Here is a 21051-nt window from a genome sequence, read left to right on the forward strand (position 1 = left end):
AACGAATGAAAATTATCAAAATCGGGTGAGTTACGAAATGACTTGCTGTATCCGACATCATCAAAATTTAATTAAGTAAGTAGAGTAAGACATTCGAATGAGTAAACTAAAAAAGTATTTCAGATTTTTACTTGGTATTAACAATTTTATTTATTACAAAATGTTTTACTTTAGTGGCAGCGGTGTGTTGTTTATTGCAGCTGTTATTCTTATTCCCGTAAGTTTCATTTTTGTGTTTCATAGTCGCCAGTGACGACATTTTCTTGTAGAAAACTTACACAATTATAGTGAGAGTTTTATTCCTGGTGATTATAGCAGTTTTCATAATTGTGGCATTCTGTCTGCTGGGGCAAGTTGTCGAAAACGAGGTGATTTTTTTTTTCGAAATTTACACACTTTTAATGGGTTATTTTTCTAGTCTGAACGTATTTTTTATTCTGCTGTTAACGTTCCTTGGTATTTATGGAATACAAAAAATCGGAAACTTCTTCAACTACTTTTGCAGCAAAGCAGACGTAACATGGTGTTGTCTAGTTCCGATATTATCACCCTGAATTTCAGGCTATTGATCGGAGTAATTTCGTAAGCAACTTGGTTTGTAGATTGTACTTTATCAAAAAAATTTCAGCTGTTCCGGACTGTTTATTCGGTAATAACTTTCGTACTGAAAACCATGGCCAGTGTTGAGTTTGAGTAGAGACGTAATAGAAACTCTCCTAGGAATACAAAAACGAAAAGTGCAAACCATGGATTTTCCCGTTTAGTGTATTAACCGTTTGTTAAATGTGTTTAAAAAATAAAATTGTGAAAAACTGTGAAGCAGTGATTTTTTAACAACTTGTGATTTTCTAGATTTTTGGTTACTTTTTCAAACAGCGTTTACAAGTCAAAATCAAAAATGAGGATCTGAATACGGTTAACTATATTGCAAAAGTTAATAATTTTCTAAATAAAGACTCCTTCAGTAAATTGAATCGGGATCCTCTCTGATTTCACGACAGTAGCCATTTACAAAGTTCAATTAAATTCGAAATATAAAACAGAATGACATATGACAAAAAAGAACAGCAAAAAAAATTTTTATTAAAATTCTACTTTCAATAAGACGTCTAAATACTCTATATGAAACCCCCACATATTATCCGTTCACGATCTTTATATAGTAGGCTTGGCCATGAAAATCTAGTGAGTTTGTTGGTATTCGCTGCAGAAGAATAAAAATTCCCTGAACTTTTTTCGTTAGGTTATGTTTTATTAAATTAAAGGTTAAATATATGAAATATATCCTATGCCTTCCTATTTAAACTTTCACACAATTGCATTGATTGCTCCCTAATTTTAGAGCAATGTTGCCAAATTTTCGCCATTGCTAAAAATGTGTCCTATGGGTAGTTCTGTTCACAATAAAATTGACCTTTTCTCCGCCCCTTTACGTGCTGGTAAAGGAATTGATTATTCCCAAATTTGTCCATTTTTTTGAATCTACATCTCTTACTTATTTGATTCGATAAGAATCTTGCCTTCTCCAAATTGGAGACGTAGTGATTTTCAGCTGCGGATCGCTGATTCTTATCGTACTGTTGGTTTGTAAGTGGGTTTGACCTGTTGACCACTTGTCTAATTGTAATAATAATAATAAACAAGAAATCGACGGAAAATATGGTCTCCCATTGAAGAAAAACAAGTTTTTGGATTATTTGGAAATTTTAGACATTTTGGGTTTATTGTTTTTTTATTTTGATTTTTTGAAAATTTTTGAAACTTTTTGTTTTTCGAATTTTTATAATTTTTGAATTTTTTGTTTTTTTTTATTTTTTGTATTTTTTTTTTGGTTTCTTTGGTTTTTTTGGAGTTTTTTATTTCTTTGGTATCTTATGATTTTTTGGATTCTTTGGATTCTTTGGATCTTTTAGACTTTTTGGATTTATCCCATTTTTCCGAATATTGGAATATCGTTTGTTATTTCGTTTTTCTTAATTTCCTGTTTTTTTTTCGGTTTTTTTGATTTTTGTCCAGTTAATTTAAGTTTCTTGGATTTCGTGGAAATATTTGCTTCTTGGATATTTTGGTTTTTTTTTTGGACTTTTTGGATTGTCGAAATTTATGGATTTTTTGGATTTCAAAATTTTTTGGATTTTTTTGCATTCTTTGGATTCTTTAGATTCTTCGGAGTCTTCAGACTCTTTGCATTCTTCGCATTTTCGCATTCTTCAGATTATTCGGATTCTTCGGATTCTTCGGAATCTTCAGATTCTTCGGATTCTTCGAATACTTTGGAATCTTTGGATTCCTTGGGGTATTTGGATTTTTTTGGATTATTTGGCTTTTTTGGATTCATTTGGATTTATTCCATTTTTTCGATTATTTGAATCATTTTTATTATTTCTTTTTTTTTATTTTCTTATTTTTCGGGCTTTTTGGATTTTCGGAATTACTGATTCTCGAGTTCTTTCAAATTTCCTGAATTACTTGGATTTTTTACTTTTTTGGAAATTTTTGTTTTTCGGATTTTTGGATTTTTTTTATCCTATGGATTTCTTTCAATTTTTTCGACTTTTTGTAATTTTTTAATTTTTCGTATTTTTTGGTCTCTTTGGATTTTTTGGATTTTTTGAATTCTTTGGTATCTTTTGATTTTTTGGATTTTTTGGATCCTTTGGAGTTTTTGGAGTCTTTGGATTCTTTGATATTTTTGGATTTATCTCATTTTTCCGATTATTGGAATATCTTTTGTTATTGTGTTATTCTTAATTTCCTGATTTTTTTCGGTTTTTTGGATTTTTAGTATATTTCCAATTTTTTGAATTTTTTGAATTACTGGATTGTCCAGTTTATTTTAAGTTTCTTGGATTTCGTAAATTTCTTGGAATTTTTTGGAATTATTTGCTTTTTGTTTTTTTTGGACTTTTTGGATTGTCGAAATTTATGGATTTTTTGGATTTCAGACTCTTCGCATTCTTTGCATTTTCGCATTCTTCGGATTCTTCGGATTCTTCGGATACTTCGGATACTTCGGATACTTTGACATTTTTGGATTCCTGGGAGTCTGGATTTTTTTTGGATTCTTTGGCTTTTTTGGATTTTTTTGGATTTGTCCCATTTTTTCGATTATTTGAATAATTTTTATTATTTCCTTTTTTTATTTTCTTATTTTTCGGGGTTTTTTTGGATTTTTAGGATGTTTCCAATTTTTTTAATTTTTGGAATTATTGGATTCTCAATTTGTTTGAGTTACTTGAATTTCTTGAATTTCCTGAGTTTCTTGGGTTTTTGCATTTCTTTTGGATTATTTGGATATTTTACATATTTTTTTGTTTCTTTATTTTGTAATTTTTTTTTAAGATATTTTCAATTTTTTGGATTTCTAGAGTTATTATAGATTTTTTTTTTTAAGATTTTTGGATTTTTTAAATTGTTTTATTTTTGGGATTTTTTGTAATTTTTCGATTTTTTTTTAGATCATTGGATTTCTAGAGTCTCTTGCATATTTTGGAAATTTTTAGAATTTTTTGCTTTTCGAATTTTTTAATTGTTTGGATTTTTCTGGATTTTTTAGGAATCTTTGTTTTTTGGATTTTTGCTTTTTTTAATTTTTTTGCAATCTTTGGTTTCTTTGGATCCCTTGGATTATTCGGATTCGTTGATGGATTGATTCCGTTTTTTCGATTACTTATTTGAATAATTTGTATTATTTCATTTTTTTTTATTTTTTGTATTTTTGTATTTTTAGGATATTTCCAATTTTTGGATTTTCGGAATTACTGATTCTCGAGTTATTTTGAATTTACTGAATTACTTGGATTTCTCGACTTTGGAAATTTTTGTTTTTCGGATGTTTTGGATTTTTTTAATCCTATGGATTCTTTGGATTCCTTCGATTCTTTGAATTGTTTCGACTTTTTGTAATTTTTGAATTTTTTGTATTTTGTGTTTTCTTTGGATTTTTTGGATTTTATTTCTTTAGTATCTTTTGATTTTTGGATTCTTTGGATCCTTTGGAGTCTTTGGATTCTTTGACATTTTTGGATTTATCTCATTTTTCCGAATATTGGAATATCTTTTGTTATTTCGTTTTTCTTAATTTTCTGATTTTTTTCGGTTTTTTGGACTTTTAGTATATTTCCAATTTTTTGAATTTTTGGAATTATTGGATTCTACAGCTTATTTTAAGTTTCTTGGATTTCGTGGATTTCTTGGAATTTTTTGGAATTACATATTTGCTTCTTAGACTTTTTACATTATCGAAATTTATGGATTTTTTTTGGAATTTTTTTTATTCTTTGGATTCTTTATTAGATTCTTCTGATTCTTCGGATTCTTGGGATACTTTGGAATCTTTGGATTCCTTGGAGTCTGGCTTTTTTGGATTTTTTTGGATATATCCCATTTTTTCGATTATTTGAATTATTTTTATTATTTCCTTTTTTTATTTTCTGATTTTAAGGGTTTTTTTTAATTTTTAGGATATTTCCAAATTTTTTTGATTTTTAGAAATATTATGTTTGTTTTTAGGATTTTTGGATTTTTTAAATACTTTAATTTTTGGGATTTTTCGATTTTTTGAATCTCTTGCATATTTTGGAAATTTTTAGAATTTTTTACTTTGCGATTTTTTATTTTTTTAAATTTTTTGGATTTTTTTGGATTTTTTTGGTATTCATGGAGTCTTTGAATTCTATCGATTTATTCGATTCTTTCAAATTTTTAGACATTTTAAACTTTTTTGTTTTTTGGACTTTTTGCATTTTTAAATTTTTTGGATTCTTTAGTTTCTTTGGATTCTTTGGATTCGTTGATGGATTTATTCCGTTTTTTTCAATTCATTTTTTTTTATTTTTTGTTTTTTGGATTTCTAGAATATTTCCAATTTTTGAATTTCCTGAATTACTTGGATTTTTTGACTTTTGTGGAAATTTTTGTTTTCCGGATTTTTTGGACTATTTTTGATCCAATCGTTTCTTTGGATTCCTTCGATTCTTTGAATTGTTTCGACTTTTTGTAATTTTTAATTTTTTTGTATTTTTTAGTTTCTTTGGATTTTTTGAATTCTTTGGTATCTTTTGATTTTTTGGATTCTTTGGATCCTTTGGAGTCTTTGAATTCTTTGACATTTTTGGATTTATCTCATTTTTCCGAATATTGGAATATCTTTTGTTGTTTCGTTTTTCTTAATTTCCTGATTTTTTCGGTTTTTTGGACTTTTAGTATATTTCCAATTTTTTGAATTTTTGGAATTATTGGATTCTCCAGTTTATTTTAAGTTTCTTGGATTTGGTGGATTTCTTGAAATTTTTTGTAATTATTTGCTTCTTGGATTTTTCAGTTTTTTTTTTGGACTTTTACATTATCGAAATTTATGGATTTTTTGGATTTCTACATTTTTGGATATTTTCTTTTGGATTCTTTAGATTCTTCAGATTCTTCGGACTATTTTTTATTATTTCCTTTCTTTATTTTCTGATTTTTCGGGTATTTTGGATTTTTAGGATATTTTCAATTTTTTTGATTTTTAGTGTTATTGTTCTGTTTGTTTTCAGGATTTTTGGATTTTTTAAATACTTCAGTTTTTTACTTTGCGATTTTTTTACTTTTTCAAATTTTTTGGATTTTTTTGGTATCCATGGAGTCTTTGGATTGTTTCGATTTATTTGATTCTTTCAACTTTTTTGTTTTTTGGATTTTTTTTGAATTCTCTAGCTTCTTTGGATTCTTTGGATTCGTTGATGGATTTATTTCGTTTTTTCAATTCATTTTTTTTATTTTTTGTTTTTTGGATTTTTAGAATATTTCCAATTTTTGGATTTTCGGAATTACTGATTCTCGAGTTCTGCTGAATTCCCTGAATTTCTTGGATTTCTTGAGTTTTTTTGGAAATTTTTGTTTTTGGATTTTTTGTATTTTTTGATATTTTTGAACTTCTTGAACTTCTTAAACTTTTGGTCTTTTTGGCTTTTTTACATTTTTTGGATTTTCAATGAGTAACAGTTGGTTTCCAGTCGATTCCGTTTTCTCTTGACGTTACAATGGCAACTAATCTTAATGCACAAGGGTATTATTTAGTCAATAACGTACCTCAAATCCAAGCCATTATAAACCAATAATACCTCAAATCCACGCCATTATTATTATCAGTGACCTGATGATGTTTAAAATTAATTTAAATTTAATTTATAAAATTTCTGGTTAATCCTTTCAAAAGTGTAGTCACTTATCTAGTTTTTCAAAGTCAGAGCATAAATTTAAATCTAGTAGTTCAGATCTTTTTCTCAAAGTGGTCATAATTATGATTATACATATCAAAAAGATGGTACTATTAACTAACTTACATTGGGCGGATTAACTTTCAGGCTTTCTTGAAAATTTTCTTTTATGGAAACGAAAATTATGATTATTTATTTACGATAATATTTTTAGTATAATCTAATTGTTATTATATTCATGGAACATATTACAGCACCAGATAATTATTATTAATTATTTATTTAATGGATACTGGAAATATTGGCAGACCCTTGAAAATGTGATAATAATTACTATAATTCATAAATAATAATAAAGAAAATATCGACTCCCCACATCAGTTAATGTATGTTTCACTATAATAATCGCAATCGCACATCAACAGTTGTTCGGTGAACTTCAATATAAGAAATAAGCACGGTTTTAATTTTTTGAATAAGCAAAAACGTTCCTCTTCATTTTTGATAGTTGATACAAGAGTAATAATTTTAAGTAATAATGAAAAATGTTAAAAGTTATTTGATAAAATTTGTCAAGTATTTGTTAACAATAGGACCACCCGTGGGACCAGTATTAGAAGGTATTCACCCATTTTTCTACATTTTGATAATGACTGAGAACTTTGCAGACGATGTTTTATTTAAAATATTAGACGTAATACATGCACTGGTTTGCAATAAATTTTTGCGTCCAATTTCTTTCGGGTTTTTTGGCTTCTTAATATTGGAATACATTGTTTGGATTTCGTTTGTAGCAACAACCAACCAATGGAATTTATTTCTCACTCAATACGGAACACTAATTGCTGGCTCTTTGATCGTAAGCAAAAATTACAAAACAAAATAATAACTAACACGTTGATGCTTCAGGTATTATCATTCTACATCACTTGCTATACCGCAGCCGACGATTTCCACCAACTTTACAAAGATATTTTTCCCAAATTGTGACCTCTGCATAGCTTGGGAGAAAAACCTTTCAAAAATTTTCAAAAAATAGCAAACCTGCTTGTGCGTGGTTACAAAATTTCGATATTCGTGTGTGTTTTAGCCGGCACTAGCGGATTACCATGGTATGGAAATGAATACGAAATTCTGTTTCCTGTGAAGGTGTTCACTGATATCTTGGGAAAATGGAGTTTTCCTTTCACCACTATTTTTTATTTATCGTTGTATCACATCGTCTTTACTATTCTGGGGACCGCAACAGGTATTATTTACTTGGTCCTGCATTTATATAATCAGTGTTTCTTGCTTAATAAAAGACTGGAAAATTTGAACAGTGCAGATATTTTGGAACTTACGACTGTTCAAACAAATGAAAATTATCAAAATCGGGTGAGTTACGAAATGACTTGCTGTATTCGACATCATCAAAATTTAATTAAGTAAGTAGAGTAAGAAATTCGAATGACTAGACTAAAATAGTAATTCAGATTTTTAGATCACATTAACAATTTTCTTTATTACAAAATGTTTTATTTTAGTGGTAGCGGTGTGTTGTTTATTGTAGCTGTTATTCTTGTACCCGTAAGTTTTATTGTTGTGTTTCATAGTCGGCACTGATGCCTTTTTTTGTAGAAAACTTACGCAATTTTAGTGAGAGTTTTATTCCTGGTGATTATAGCAGTTTTCATAATTGTGGCATTCTGTCTGCTGGGACAAGTTGTGGAAAACGAGGTAGATATTTTTTTTGAGATTTACACGCTTTTAATGGGATATTTTTCTAGTCGGAACGTATTTTTTATTCTGCTGTTAACATTCCTTGGGATTTATGGAACACAAAAAATCGGAAACTTCTTCTACTACTTTTGCAACAAAGCCAACGTAACATGGTGTTATCCAGTTCTGATATTATCACCCTGAATTTCAGATTTTTGATCGGAGTAATTTCGTAAGCAACTTGGTTGACTGTATTTTATCAAAAAAATTTCAGCTGTACCAGACTGTTTATTCTGTAATAACGTTCGTGCTGAATATTACTATGACCAATGTTGAGTTTGAGTAAAGACGTAATAGAAACTCTCCTAGGAATACAAAAAGCGAAAGTTGCATACCATGGATTAAGTCGTTTAGTAAATTTAGCTTTTCGTTAAATATGTTTAAAAAATAAAATTGTGAAAAACTCTGAGGCAGTGATTTTTTTAACAACCTGCAATTTTTCAAAATTTTGGTTAATTCTTTCAAAATTCTAATCAGTTATATAGTTTTTCTATTCATGATAAATCAAATATAAAATACGATTTTACTCAATAGTGAACAAGTGGAATTTGAGTTTACAAAAAAATAAGAGCGAATATGAACAAGTATTTTTTAAATTCTTTAGCCTTTTGTTAAATATAAAGAAATCGCCGAGAAATATGGTCTGCCATAGAAGAATTGGATTTTCTTCATGTGATGACATAAACCTCTCATTTTTTCTGAGCCAAGGTTTACTAAGTCGCCCGATGGTATAAAATTCAAATAATACCCTGGTACACACAAAATGTTATGACTTACCATTTGGTTTTTTATTTTTATAAAAAAGTCATGTTTTTTTATTTTTTAATTGATTACATTTATTACAGACGAATAATTTATATCCTTGGAATTCTTCGGGATTTTTTTGATATTTTAGACGGTTTGGGTTTTTTGTTTTTTATTTACTGATTTTTTCGATTTTTTTTTAATTTTTGAGATATTTTCAATTTTTTGGATTCTTAGAATTATCAAAGTTGAGTTTTTAGGTGATTTCCATTTTTAAAATTTTTTGATTTTTTGATATTTTCCCTTTTTTGGATCATTGCATTTCTTGAACTTCTCAAATTTTTGGGAATTTTTGGAAATTTTTGGAACATTTTATTTTTCAATTTTTTTTTAATTTATTTGGATTTTGTGCATTCTTTGGATTCTTTGGATCCTTTCGATTTTTTGCATTCCTTCGATTCTTTGAATTCTTTCTACCTTTTAGACCTATTTACTTTTTTACATTCTTTGGCTTTTTTGGATTTTTTTCGCATTTATCCTATTTTTTCGATTATTTGAATAATTTTTAGTAATTATTTCGTTTTTTTTTAATTTTCTGATTTTTTGGGTTTTTTTATTTTTAGGATATTTCGAATTTTTTGGATTGTTGGAATTACTGAACTCTACAGTTTTTTTAAGTATCTTGGATTTCTTAGATTCCGTGGAGCTTTATGGAATCATTTGCTTTTTGAATTTTGTGATTTTTTTTTATTTTTTGGATTGTCTGGATTTATGGATTTTTTTGAACCATATGGATTTTTTACATTTTTAATTTTTTTGAATTTTTTTCTTTGGATTATTTTGGATTCTTTAGATTCTTTGGATTCTTCGGATTCTTCGGATTTTCGGATTCTTCGGATTTTTCACATTCTTTGCATTTTTTGTATTCTTTGCATTCTTTGGATTCTTTGGATTCTTTACATTCTTTGAATTCCTTGAATTCCTTGGGTTTTTGGATTTTTTCGGGATTATTTTAGACGTTTTGGGCTTTTTGTTTGTTATTTTCTGATTTTTTGGATTTTTAGAATTATTAGGTGATTTGCATTTTTTAAATTCTTTGATTTTTTAATATTTTCGCCTTTTTGGATCATTACATATCTTGAACTTCTCAAATTTTTGGAAATTTTTAGAACATTTTATTTTTCGGGTTTTTTGAATTTTCTTTTATTTTTTTGGATTTCATGGATTCTTTCGATTATTTGGATCCCTTCGATTTTTTGGATTACTTCGATTCTTTGGATTCCTTCTATTCTTTGAACTCTTTCGACTTTTTAGACCTGTTATACATTTTTGCTCTTTGAATTTTTTGTATTTTTAATTTTTTTTTCGGGTTCTTCGAATCCTTTGGCTTCTTTGGCTTTTTTGGATTGTTTTTCGTATTTATCCCATTTTTTCGAATATTTGAATAATTTTTATTAATTATTTCGTTTTTTTTTAATTTCTGATTTTTCTGGGTTCTTTAGATTTTTAAGGTAATTCGAATTTTTTGGATTTTTTTTATTTTTACGATATTTGGATATTTTTGGATTTTTGGAATTACTGAATTCTACAGTGTTTTTAAATATCTTGGATGTCTCAGATTCCGTAGAGCTTTATGAAATCATTTGCTTTTTCAATTTTGTGTTTTTTTTTAATTTTTTGGATTGTTTGGATTTATGGATTTTTTTGAACCATATGGATTTTTTGCATTTTTAAATTTTTTTGGATTTTCTTTGGATTCTTTTGGATCCTTTGTATTCTTTAGATTCGTCGGATTCTTCGGATTTCTCGGATTTTTCGGGTTCTTCGCATTCTTTGGATTCTTCGGATTGTTTGAATTCTTTGGATTCGTTGATTGATTTATTACATTTTTTAGATTATATTTGAATAATTTTTATTATTTCGTTTCTTTATCTTTTGATTTTTGGATTGTTAGTATGTTTTCAATTTTTTGGAATTTTGAATTTACAGGATTCTACAGTTTTTTTGAGAATCATTTCTTGGAACTTTATGGAATTATTTGCTTTTGGATTTTGTGATTTTTTTTAATTCTTTGGATTTTTTTAATTCTTTGGATTCTTTGGATTCTTTGAATTCTTGGAATTATTTGGATTCATTGGATTCTTTGGATTCTTCGGATTTTCCGGATTCTTTGAATCCATTCGACTTTTTATACCTTTTACAATTTTTTACTTTTTGAATTTTTTGGAATTTTAAATTTTTGTATTCTTTGGTTTCGTTGGATTCTTCCGATTTTACGGATTCTTCGGATTCTTCAGATCCTTTGGATCCTTCTGAAACTTTGGATTATTTCGCTATTTTGGATATTTTTTTTGGATTTATCCCACTTTTTCGATTATTTGAATAATTTTTAGTAATTAAGTATTTCGTTTTTTTTATTTTTCTGATTGTATTGGGTTTTTTGGATTTTTAGGATATTTCGAAATTTTCGATGTTTGGAATTACTGAATCCTACAGTTTTTTTTAAGTATCTTGGATTTCTTGGAGCTTTATGGAATTATTTGCTTTTTGAATTTTGAGGTTTTTTTTAAATGTTTTAGATTATTTGGATTTATGGATTTTTTAATAATATGGATATTTTAGATTTTTTATTTCTTTGGATTTTTGGGTTCTTTGGTTTCTTCGGATTCTTTGAATTCTTTGGATTTTTTTATTTTTTGCATTCTTTGGTTTCTTTGGGTTCTTCGGATTCTTCGGATTCTTTGGCAATTTTGGATTTTTTTTGGATTTATCCCACTTTTTCGATTATTTGAGTAATTTTTAGTAATTAAATAATTCGTCTTTTTTTTATTTTCTGATTTTTTGGGTTTTTGATTTTTAGATTATTTCGAATTTTTTGAATTTTTGGAATTACTGAATTCTGCTAGTTTTTTTAAGTATCTTGGATTTCTCAGATTCCGTGGAGCTTTATGGAATCATTTGCTATTTGGATTTTGTGTTTTTTTAATTTTTTGGAATGTTTGGATTTATGGATTTTTTTTAACCATATGGATTTTTCGCATTGTTTAATTTTTTTGGATTTTTTTTCTTTGGATTCTTTTGGATTCTTTGGATTTTTGGATTCTTTGGATTCTTTGGACTTTTCGGATTTTCCAGATTCTTTGAATCCTTTCGACTTTTTAGACCTTTTACAATTTTTTACTTTTTGAATTTTTTGGAATTTGAAATTTTGTATTATTTGGTTTCGTTGGATTCTTCCGATTTTACGAATTCTTCGGATTCTTCGGATCCTTTTTATCCCTCGGAAACTTTGGATTATTACGCTATTTTGTATATTTTTTTTTGGATTTATCCCACTTTTTCGATTATTTGAATAAGTTTTAGTTATTAAGTATTTCGTTTTTTTTTTTAATTTTCTGATTTTATTGGGTTTTTTGGATTTTTAGGATATTTCGAATTTTTTCGATTTTTGGAATTACTGAATTCTACAGTTTTTTTTAAGTATCTTGGATTTCTTGGAGCTTTATGGAATTATTTGCTTTTTGAATTTTGAGGTTTTTTTAAATGTTTTAGATTGTTTGGATTTATGGATTTTTTGGATTTTTTATTTTTTTGGATTTTTATTTTTGGATTTCTGGGTTCTTTGGTTTCTTCGAATTCTTTGAATTATTTGGATTTTTATATTTTTTGCATTCTTTGGTTTCTTCGGATTCTTCGGATTCTTTGGCAATTTTGGATTTTTTTTTTTTTGGATTTATCCCACTTTTTCGATTATTTGAGTAATTTTTAGTAATTAAATAATTCGTTTTTTTTATTTTCTGATTTTTTGGGTTTTTTGATTTTTAGATTATTTCGAATTTTTTGAATTTTTGGAATTACTGAATTCTGCTAGTTTTTTTAAGTATCTTGGATTTCTCAGATTCCGTGGAGCTTTATGGAATCATTTGCTTTTTAAATTTTGTGTTTTTTTTAATTTTTTGGAATGTTTGGATTTATGGAATTTTTTGAACCATATGGATTTTTCGCATTGTTTAATTTTTTTGGATTTTTTTTTTTTTTTTTTGGATTCTTTTGGATTCTTTGGATTCTTTGGACTTTTCGGATTTTCCAAATTCTTTGAATCCTTTCGACTTTTTAGACCTTTTACAATTTTTTACTTTTTGAATTTTTTGGAATTTGAAACTTTGTATTCTTTGGTTTCGTTGGATTCTTCCGATTTTACGAATTCTTCGGATTCTTTGGATCCTTTTTATCCCTCGGAAACTTTGGATTATTTCGCTATTTTGTATATTTTTTTTATTTATCCCACTTTTTCGATTATTTGAATAAGTTTTAGTTATTAAGTATTTCGTTTTTTTTTAATTTTCTGATTTTATTGGGTTTTTTGGATTTTTAGGATATTTCGAATTTTTTCGATTTTTGGAATTACTGAATTCTACAGTTTTTTTTAAGTATCTTGGATTTCTTGGAGCTTTATGGAATTATTTGCTTTTTGAATTTTGAGGTTTTTTTAAATGTTTTAGATTGTTTGGATTTATGGATTTTTTGAATTTTTTATTTTTTTGATTTTTTTCTTTGGATTTTTGGGTTCTTTAGATTCTTCGGATTCTGTGAATTCTTTGGATTCGTTGATGGATTTATTCCATTTTTTCGATTATTTGAATAATTTTTATTATTTCGTTTCTTTGTTTTTTGCATTTTTAGGATATTTCAAATTTTTTGGATTTTCGAAATTACTGGATTCTACAGTTCTTTTGAGTATCTTGGATTTTTTAGATTTCTTCGGAACTTTATGAAATTATTTGCTTTTTGGAGTGTGATTTTTTTAATTTTTTGGATTTTTTGGATTCTTTGGATTCTTTAGACTCTTCGGATTCTTCGGATTTTTCGGATTCTTCGGATTCTTGGAATTCTTCGGATTTTTCGGATTCTTCGGATTATTTGAATTGTTTCGACTTTTTAGACCTTTCATAATTTCCTACTTTTTGAATTTTTTTTGCATTATAAATTTTTTGGATTTTTTGGTTTCGAAGGGTTCTTCAAATTCTACGGTTTCTTCGGATCCTTTGGATTCTTTGGCTATTTTGTATTTTTTTTGTATTTTTCTCACTTTTTCGATTATTTGAATAATTTTTAGTAATTTAGTATTTCGTTTTTTTTAATTTTCTGATTTTTTGGGTTTTTTGGATTTTTAGGATATTTCGAATTTCTTGGATTTTTGGAATTACTGAATTCTACAGTTTTTTTAAATATCTTGGATTTCTTAGAATTCTTGGAGCTTTATGGAATTATTTGCTTTTTGAATTTTGTGATTTTTTTTGGATTGTTTGGATTTATGGATTTTTTTGAAATATGTGGATGTTTTGGATTAATTTTTATTATTTTTTTATTCTTTGATTTTTTTGCTTTTTTGGATTTTTAAGAATTTTACAATTTTTTGGATTTTCGAAATTACTGATTCTCGAGTTTTTTTGAAGTTCTTGGATGTCTTAGATTTCTTGAGATTTTTTGCATTTTTTTTTATCTCTTTGGTATTCTTGTACTTTTAGAAGTTTTTGGTTTTTTAAGAGTTTTTCCATTTTTTTGTATTTTCGATAAATAATAATATTATGCAATTATTCTTAATGCCCAAGGGTATTATTTGATCAATAACGTACCTCAAATCCAAGCCATTATTTATGATAAGTGACCTAAATTAAATAGTTTCCTAATGCTTGTCTTTTTAATCATATCAGTCAGCTGATTATTGCTATCGATATCTTCTACTAATAACTGTTTGAATGTTAATCAGCAGCATCTTGTGTGTTCTCACTACGTAATTTTTTGAACAATCTTTTCGGTGCTCTTTTAGATCAAAATTTTCGGATTTAGATCGTATCAAACTATCTCGGTTAACGTGTCTCGATTTGTCTGAAAATTACTCCTGTCCCTAATCATCTGACTAAAATTTTAGAGCCAAAAGATTGTAGATAGTGAAAACTAGAATGTGGGCTCTTTTTTCATTCGAACTTAAAATTTTAGTTTTTTGAGCTTTGGTTAAAGAAGGTTTTTTATTTTGTGACGTGTATGTCATCGTATAACGGGATATTCTATAATGCTAAACAGTTATTATTAATTATTTAATAGACATTAGAAATATTTAATAATCCAACCTTTAGATGGCCTTCTGATATCACTGAAAAATGGATGCGTTAACACTGATCAAAAGACAAGGGGTCATTTATTTAATAATAAATAAATTAAAAGATATAATTTCTTCTAGCTATAATGAAAGTTGAAGCTAAAAATGATCAGTTGGAAAGAATTAGTATCTGCGTAGTGAACTTCAGGTTTCAGATATTTTTAAACTATGATGCAAAAACTGAAAAATAAATTGTGCCAATTTGTTACGTATTTGTTAACAATAGGACCACCCAAACCACAAATATTGAAAGGTAATCACCCACTTCTACAACACTGTTTTATAATAATAGACTACTTTGCAGACGACATTTTATATGAGATTCTTGGTGTACTTTCTGCACTAGTCTGCCACAAATTTTTACGCCCACTTTCTTTCGGATTTTTCGGTTTTATATTTCTGGAGTACGTGTCTCAGATATTGTTCGTAGCAATAACCAATCAGTGGAATTTAATTTTCACTCAATACGCAGCACTACTTGCTGGCGCTTTAGTTGTAAGACAACCAAAAAAAGAAAATTAAAAAAATTAAACCGAGATATTTTAGACAATATCTTTCTACATTTCTACATACACCTCAACAAACGAGTTTAACGAAATTTATTGCAAAATATTCCCGGACTTGTGGGATTTGCACGAGATGGGAGAAGAAAATTTCAAAATTTTTGAAAAAACGGCCAAACGACTTTTACTGTTTTACAAAATTTCGATAATTATGTGCATTTTAGCCGGTACCAGCGGATTACCCTGGTATGGAGATGAGTACGAAATTATGCTTCCTGTGAAGGTGTTCACAGATGTGTTCGGAAAGTGGAGCTTTCCTTTCACGACTATTTTTTATTTGTCGTTTTACCATACCGCCTTTACTACATTGGCCTGCACCACAGGTATTCTTTATTTATTGATGCATTTGTACAACCAGTGTTGCTTGCTTAATAAACGACTGGACAATCTGGACAATGATGTAGATATTTCGGAAGTTGTAAATCTTCCAGGAAATGAAAATTATCAAGACAGAGTAAATCACGAAATAATTTGCTGCATTCGACATCATCAGACTTTACTTAAGTAAGTATAGTCAGAAATTGCAAGACTAGTTACTACTATAACGTAATGCAGATTTTTAGATTACATTAACAATTTCCTTTACTACAAATTGTTTTATAATGCTGCTACTGGCGTAGTGTTTATTGTAGCTATAATCCTTATTCCTGTAAGCTTTACTGTTGTCGTTCAAAATCAACACTGACGCCGTTTTGTTATTGAAAACTTACGCACTTATGGTGAGAATTTCGTTCATAGTAGTTATCTCAGGTTTCGTAGTTATGGCATTCTGTCTGCTTGGCCAACTCGTCGAAAACGAGGTAAAAGCTGCCCCGATTTTAACAAATTTTAAAGACTTACGTAATTTTACAGTTTGAACGGACTTTTTATTCTGCTGTTAACACTTCTTGGTATTTGTGGAATAGAAAAAATCGCAGACTTCTTCTACTACTTTTGCAGCAGAGCCAACGTAATATGGTGTTGTCTAGTTCTGGGATTATCACCATGAATTACAATTTATTGATCAGAGTAATTTCGTATACGATTGTGTTTATTGTATTTTATCAAAAAAATGTTTCAGTTGTACCGGACTGTGTATTCAGTGTTGACCTTCTTATTGCAATTCACTACGATAAACTAACAACGTTGTTTGGGAAAATATTGAGCAAGATTTATACTAAAATATGACTTGTAATGTTTTTAAACTTTTTCAATGTTGCATCGTAAAAAAAATATTTAATAAGAAATAATTCTTGTTGTTTGTAACTTCTATATTAATTAAAATTGATATCTGATGCAATCTAATTTTAGATAAGTATCAAAAATGTTTCACCTGTTTCTGTCTGCGCGCCAATTTTAGCAGTTGAGGAAAGCCCAGATTTAAGGTCCGAGAGGCGATTTTGGCTTTTTTCCTAGTATTAAAATTAGAACTAGACCTAGAATTAGTGAAATTTCTTGTGACATTAACATGATTGTTTATCAAATACCATTTTAGCCCAATGGTAAAACAGTGGAATTAAAATTAAAAAAAATAAAGAGATCAAGTGAATATGAACTAGTATTTTTAACTAATTTATTTTTTGATTTTTTGGATTTTTCGGATTTTTCCGATTTTTCGAATTTTTGGATCTTTGGATTTTCTGGATTTTCTGGATTCTCTGGATATTCTGGATTTTTTAATGTATTCAATTTTTTGGATTTTTGGAATTGTCGGATTTCTTGAATTTCTTGGATTTTTGTTTTGTGTTTTTCAATTTTTAGATTTTTTTATTTTTGGGATACTTTCAATTTTTTGAAATTTTAGAATTAATAGAGTTGAGTCCTTTAGGTATTTTGGATTTTTTAAATCGATTGATTTTTTTTTTCGTTTTGGATAGTTTCGATTTTTTGTATCATTACATTTCTTGAATTTCTTGCATTCCTTGGAAATTTTTGAATTGATTCTTTAGACTTTTTTGTCTTTTTAGGGGTTTTAAATTTTTTGAATTTTGTCAGAATCTTTAGTTTGGATTTTTCGAATTACTTGGATAACTTGGATTCCTTGGGTTCTCTGAATTCTCGGGATTTCTTGGATTCTTCGGATTTTTTTTTATTTTTGGGATATTTTAGATTTTTTAAATTTTTATAATTATTAGGATTCTTTGGATTCTTTGGATCCTTTGGATTCTTTGTTTTCTTCGTTTTCTTTGGATTATGGATTCTTCGAATTTTTTTTTGGATGTGTTCCATTTTTTCGATTATTTCAATAATTTTTGAGTTCTTTAGGTTTTTTGGATTTTTAAATTGATATATTATGTTTCATTTTTGGACATTTTCAATTTTTTGGATCATTACATTTCTTGAATTTTTTGCATTCTTAGAAATTTTTGAAATTCTTTGCTTTTCGAATTTTTGGATTTTTTTGAATTGATTCTTTAAACTTTTTAGTCTTTTTAGGGGTTTTAAATTTTTTGAATTTTTTCTTTTATCTTCTTTCTATATAGTTTCTTTGGATTTTTCGAATTACTCGGATAACTTGAATTTCTTGGATTCTCTGGATTCTTCGGATTCTTAGGATTTTTTTATTTTTGGGATATTTTAGATTTTTTGAATTTTCATAATTATTATGGGGTTGTGTTTTTTTTTAGGATTTTTGGAGTTTTAAATTTCTTTAATTTTTGAGGTTTTTTGGAAATTTTCGATTTTTTGGATCATTGGATTTCTTGAATTTCTTGCATTTGTTGTAAATTTTTGGAATATTTTGCTTTTCAATTTTTTTCATTATTTTGTTTTTTTTTGGATTTTTTGGATTTCTTGGATTCTTTGGATTCCTTGGATTCTTTCAACTATTTAGTCATTTTAGACTTTTTTGGTTTTTGGATTTTCTGGATTTTCTTGGAATCTTTATTTCTTTCTTTGGATCCTTTGGATTCTTTGGATCCTTTGGATTCTTTGTTTTCTTTGTTTTCTTTGTTTTCTTTGGATTTTGGATTCTTTGAAATATTTTTTGGATGTGTTCCATTTTTTCGATCATCTGAATAATTTTTGAGTTCTTTAGGTTTTTTGGATTTTTTAAATTGATTGTTTTTTTTTCATTTTTGGACATTTTCGATTGTTTGGATTACATTTCTTGAATTTCTTGCATTCCTTGGAAATTTTTGAAATTCTTTACTTTTCGAATTTTTGAATTTTTTTGAATTGATTCTTTAAAACTTTTTAGTCTTTTTAGCGGTTTCAAATTTTTTTATTTTTTTCAGAATCTTTAGTTTCTTTGGATTCTTCGAATTACTTGGATAACTTGGATTCCTTGGATTCTCTGGATTCTCTGAATTCTCTGGAATCTCGGGGTTTCTTGGATTCTTCAGATTCTTCGGATTTTTTTTTATTTTTGGGATATTTTAGATTTTTTGAATTTTGTGTAATTATTAGATTGAGTTTATTAGGATTTTTTAAGTTTTTTATTTCTTTGATTTTTGGATTTTTTTAAATTGATTTTTTTTCATTTTTGGACATTTTCGATTTTTTGGATCATTACATTTCTTGAATTTCTTGCATTCCTTGGAAATTTTTGAAATTCTTTGCTTTTCGAATTTTTGGATTTTTTTGAATTGATTCTTTAAACTTGTTAGTCTTTTTAGGGGTTTTAAATTTTTTGAATTTTTTCAGAATCTTTAGTTTCTTTGGATTCTTCGAATTACTTGGACAACTTGGATTCCTTGGATTCTCTGAATTCTCTGGATTTTTTTTTATCTTTGGGATATTTTAGATTTTTTGAATTTTCATAATTATTAGGGGGTTGCGTTTTTTAGGATTTTTGGAGTTATTAAATTTTTTTTTTTTTGGTAATTTTTGATTTTTTAGATCATTGGATTTCTTGAATTTCTTGCATTTGTTGTAAATTTTTGAAATTTTTTGCTTTTCAATTTTTTTCATTTTTTTTTTTTTTGGATTTTTTGGATTTCTTCGATTCTTTCAACTTTTTGTTCATTTTGGACTTTTTTTGGTTTTTGGATTTTCTGAATTTTTTTGGAATCTTTAGTTTGTTTCTTTGGATTTTTTGGATTCTTTGGATCCTTTGGATTCTTTGATTTTTCGATTATTTGAATAATTTTAATTACTTATTTCGTTTTTATTTTTTGACTTTTGGTTTTTTGGATTTTTAGGATATTTCCAATTTTTTGTATCTTTGGAATTACTGGATTCTCGAGTTTTTTGGAGATTCTTGGATATTTTGGATTTCCTGAATTTCTTGAGTTTTTGGATTTCTTTTGGATTGTGTGGATTTTTTGGGTTTTCTGTGATTTTTTAATTTTTTTATATTTCTGTTATTTAGAATTATTATAGGGTTAGTTTTTAAGTATTTTTGATTATTTTTAAATTCTTTGATTTTCGGATTTTTTTGGAAGTTTTCGATTTTTTTGGATCATTGGATTTCTTGAATTTCTTGCATTTGTTGTAAAATTTTTCTTTTTTTTTTTTCGATTTTTTTCATTTTTTTTGGATTTTTTGGATTTATTTTGGATTCTTTGGGTTCCTTCGATTCTTTCAACTTCTTGGACATTTTAGACTTTTTTCCTTTTTGGATTATTTGGATTCTTTGGATTCTTTGGATCCTTTGGATTCTTTGGATCCTTTGGATTCTTTGGATTCTTTGTATTTGTTTTGTATCTGTTCCATTTTTTTCGATTATTTCAATCATTTTTATTATTTGGTTTTTTATTTTTTGAATTTTTGAGTTTTTGGTTTTTTAGGATATTTTCCAATTTTTTTTATTTTTGGGCACTAGATTCTCTAGTTTTTTTGAGTTTCTTAGATTTCTTGGATTTCCTTAGTTTCTTGAGTTTTTGGATTTCTTTCGGATTTTTTGCGTTTTTTTGCTTCTCTTTTTTTCATTTTGTGATTTTTTTGGATTTTTTTTATATTTGGTTATTTTAAATTTCTTTATTCTTAGAGATTTTTTAAATTCTTTGATTTTTGGGATTTTTTGAAATTTTCGATTTTTTTGCATTGGATTTCTTGAAGTTCTTGCATTTATTGGAAATTTTTGAATTTTTTTTTTCGATTTTTTTCATTTTTTTTTAATTTTTTGGATTTTTTGCATTCAATGAATTCTTCCCTCGTTTCTTGGAACTTTTTAGACATTTTAAACTTTTTGCTTTCTGGATTCTTTGGATTCTTTCGATTCTTTCGATTCTTTGAATTCCTTGGATTCTTTGAATTCTTTTGATTCTTTGGATACTTCGGATTTTTTTTGGATCTGTTCCGCTTTTTCGATTGTATGAATTATTTTTATTATTCGATTTTTAATTTTTTGGCTTCTTGGGTCTTTTGGAATTTTAGGATATTTCCAATTTTTTGGATTTATAGAATTACTGGATTCTCAAGTTTTTTTTTTGTTTCTTGGATTTCTTGGATTTCTTGGATCTCTTTTGGATTCTATGGATATTTTAGATTTGTTTTTTTATTTTATCATTATAGGGTTGTTTTTTGAATTTTTTAAATTCTTTGATTTTTGAAAATTTTCGATTTTTTTGAATCATTGGATTTCTTAAACTTCTTGCATTGCATTGTTTTTTTAATTTTTTAGATTTTTTGGATTTCTTTTGGATTATATGAATTATTCGGATTCCTTCGATTCTTTCAACTTTTTAGACCTTTTAGAGTT

Source organism: Zophobas morio, unplaced genomic scaffold, assembly GCF_036711695.1.
Source record: "Zophobas morio isolate AGI-343-1 ecotype UQ-CSIRO unplaced genomic scaffold, CSIRO_AGI_Zmor_V1 ptg000012l, whole genome shotgun sequence".
Taxonomy (NCBI): Eukaryota; Metazoa; Arthropoda; class Insecta; order Coleoptera; family Tenebrionidae; genus Zophobas; species Zophobas morio.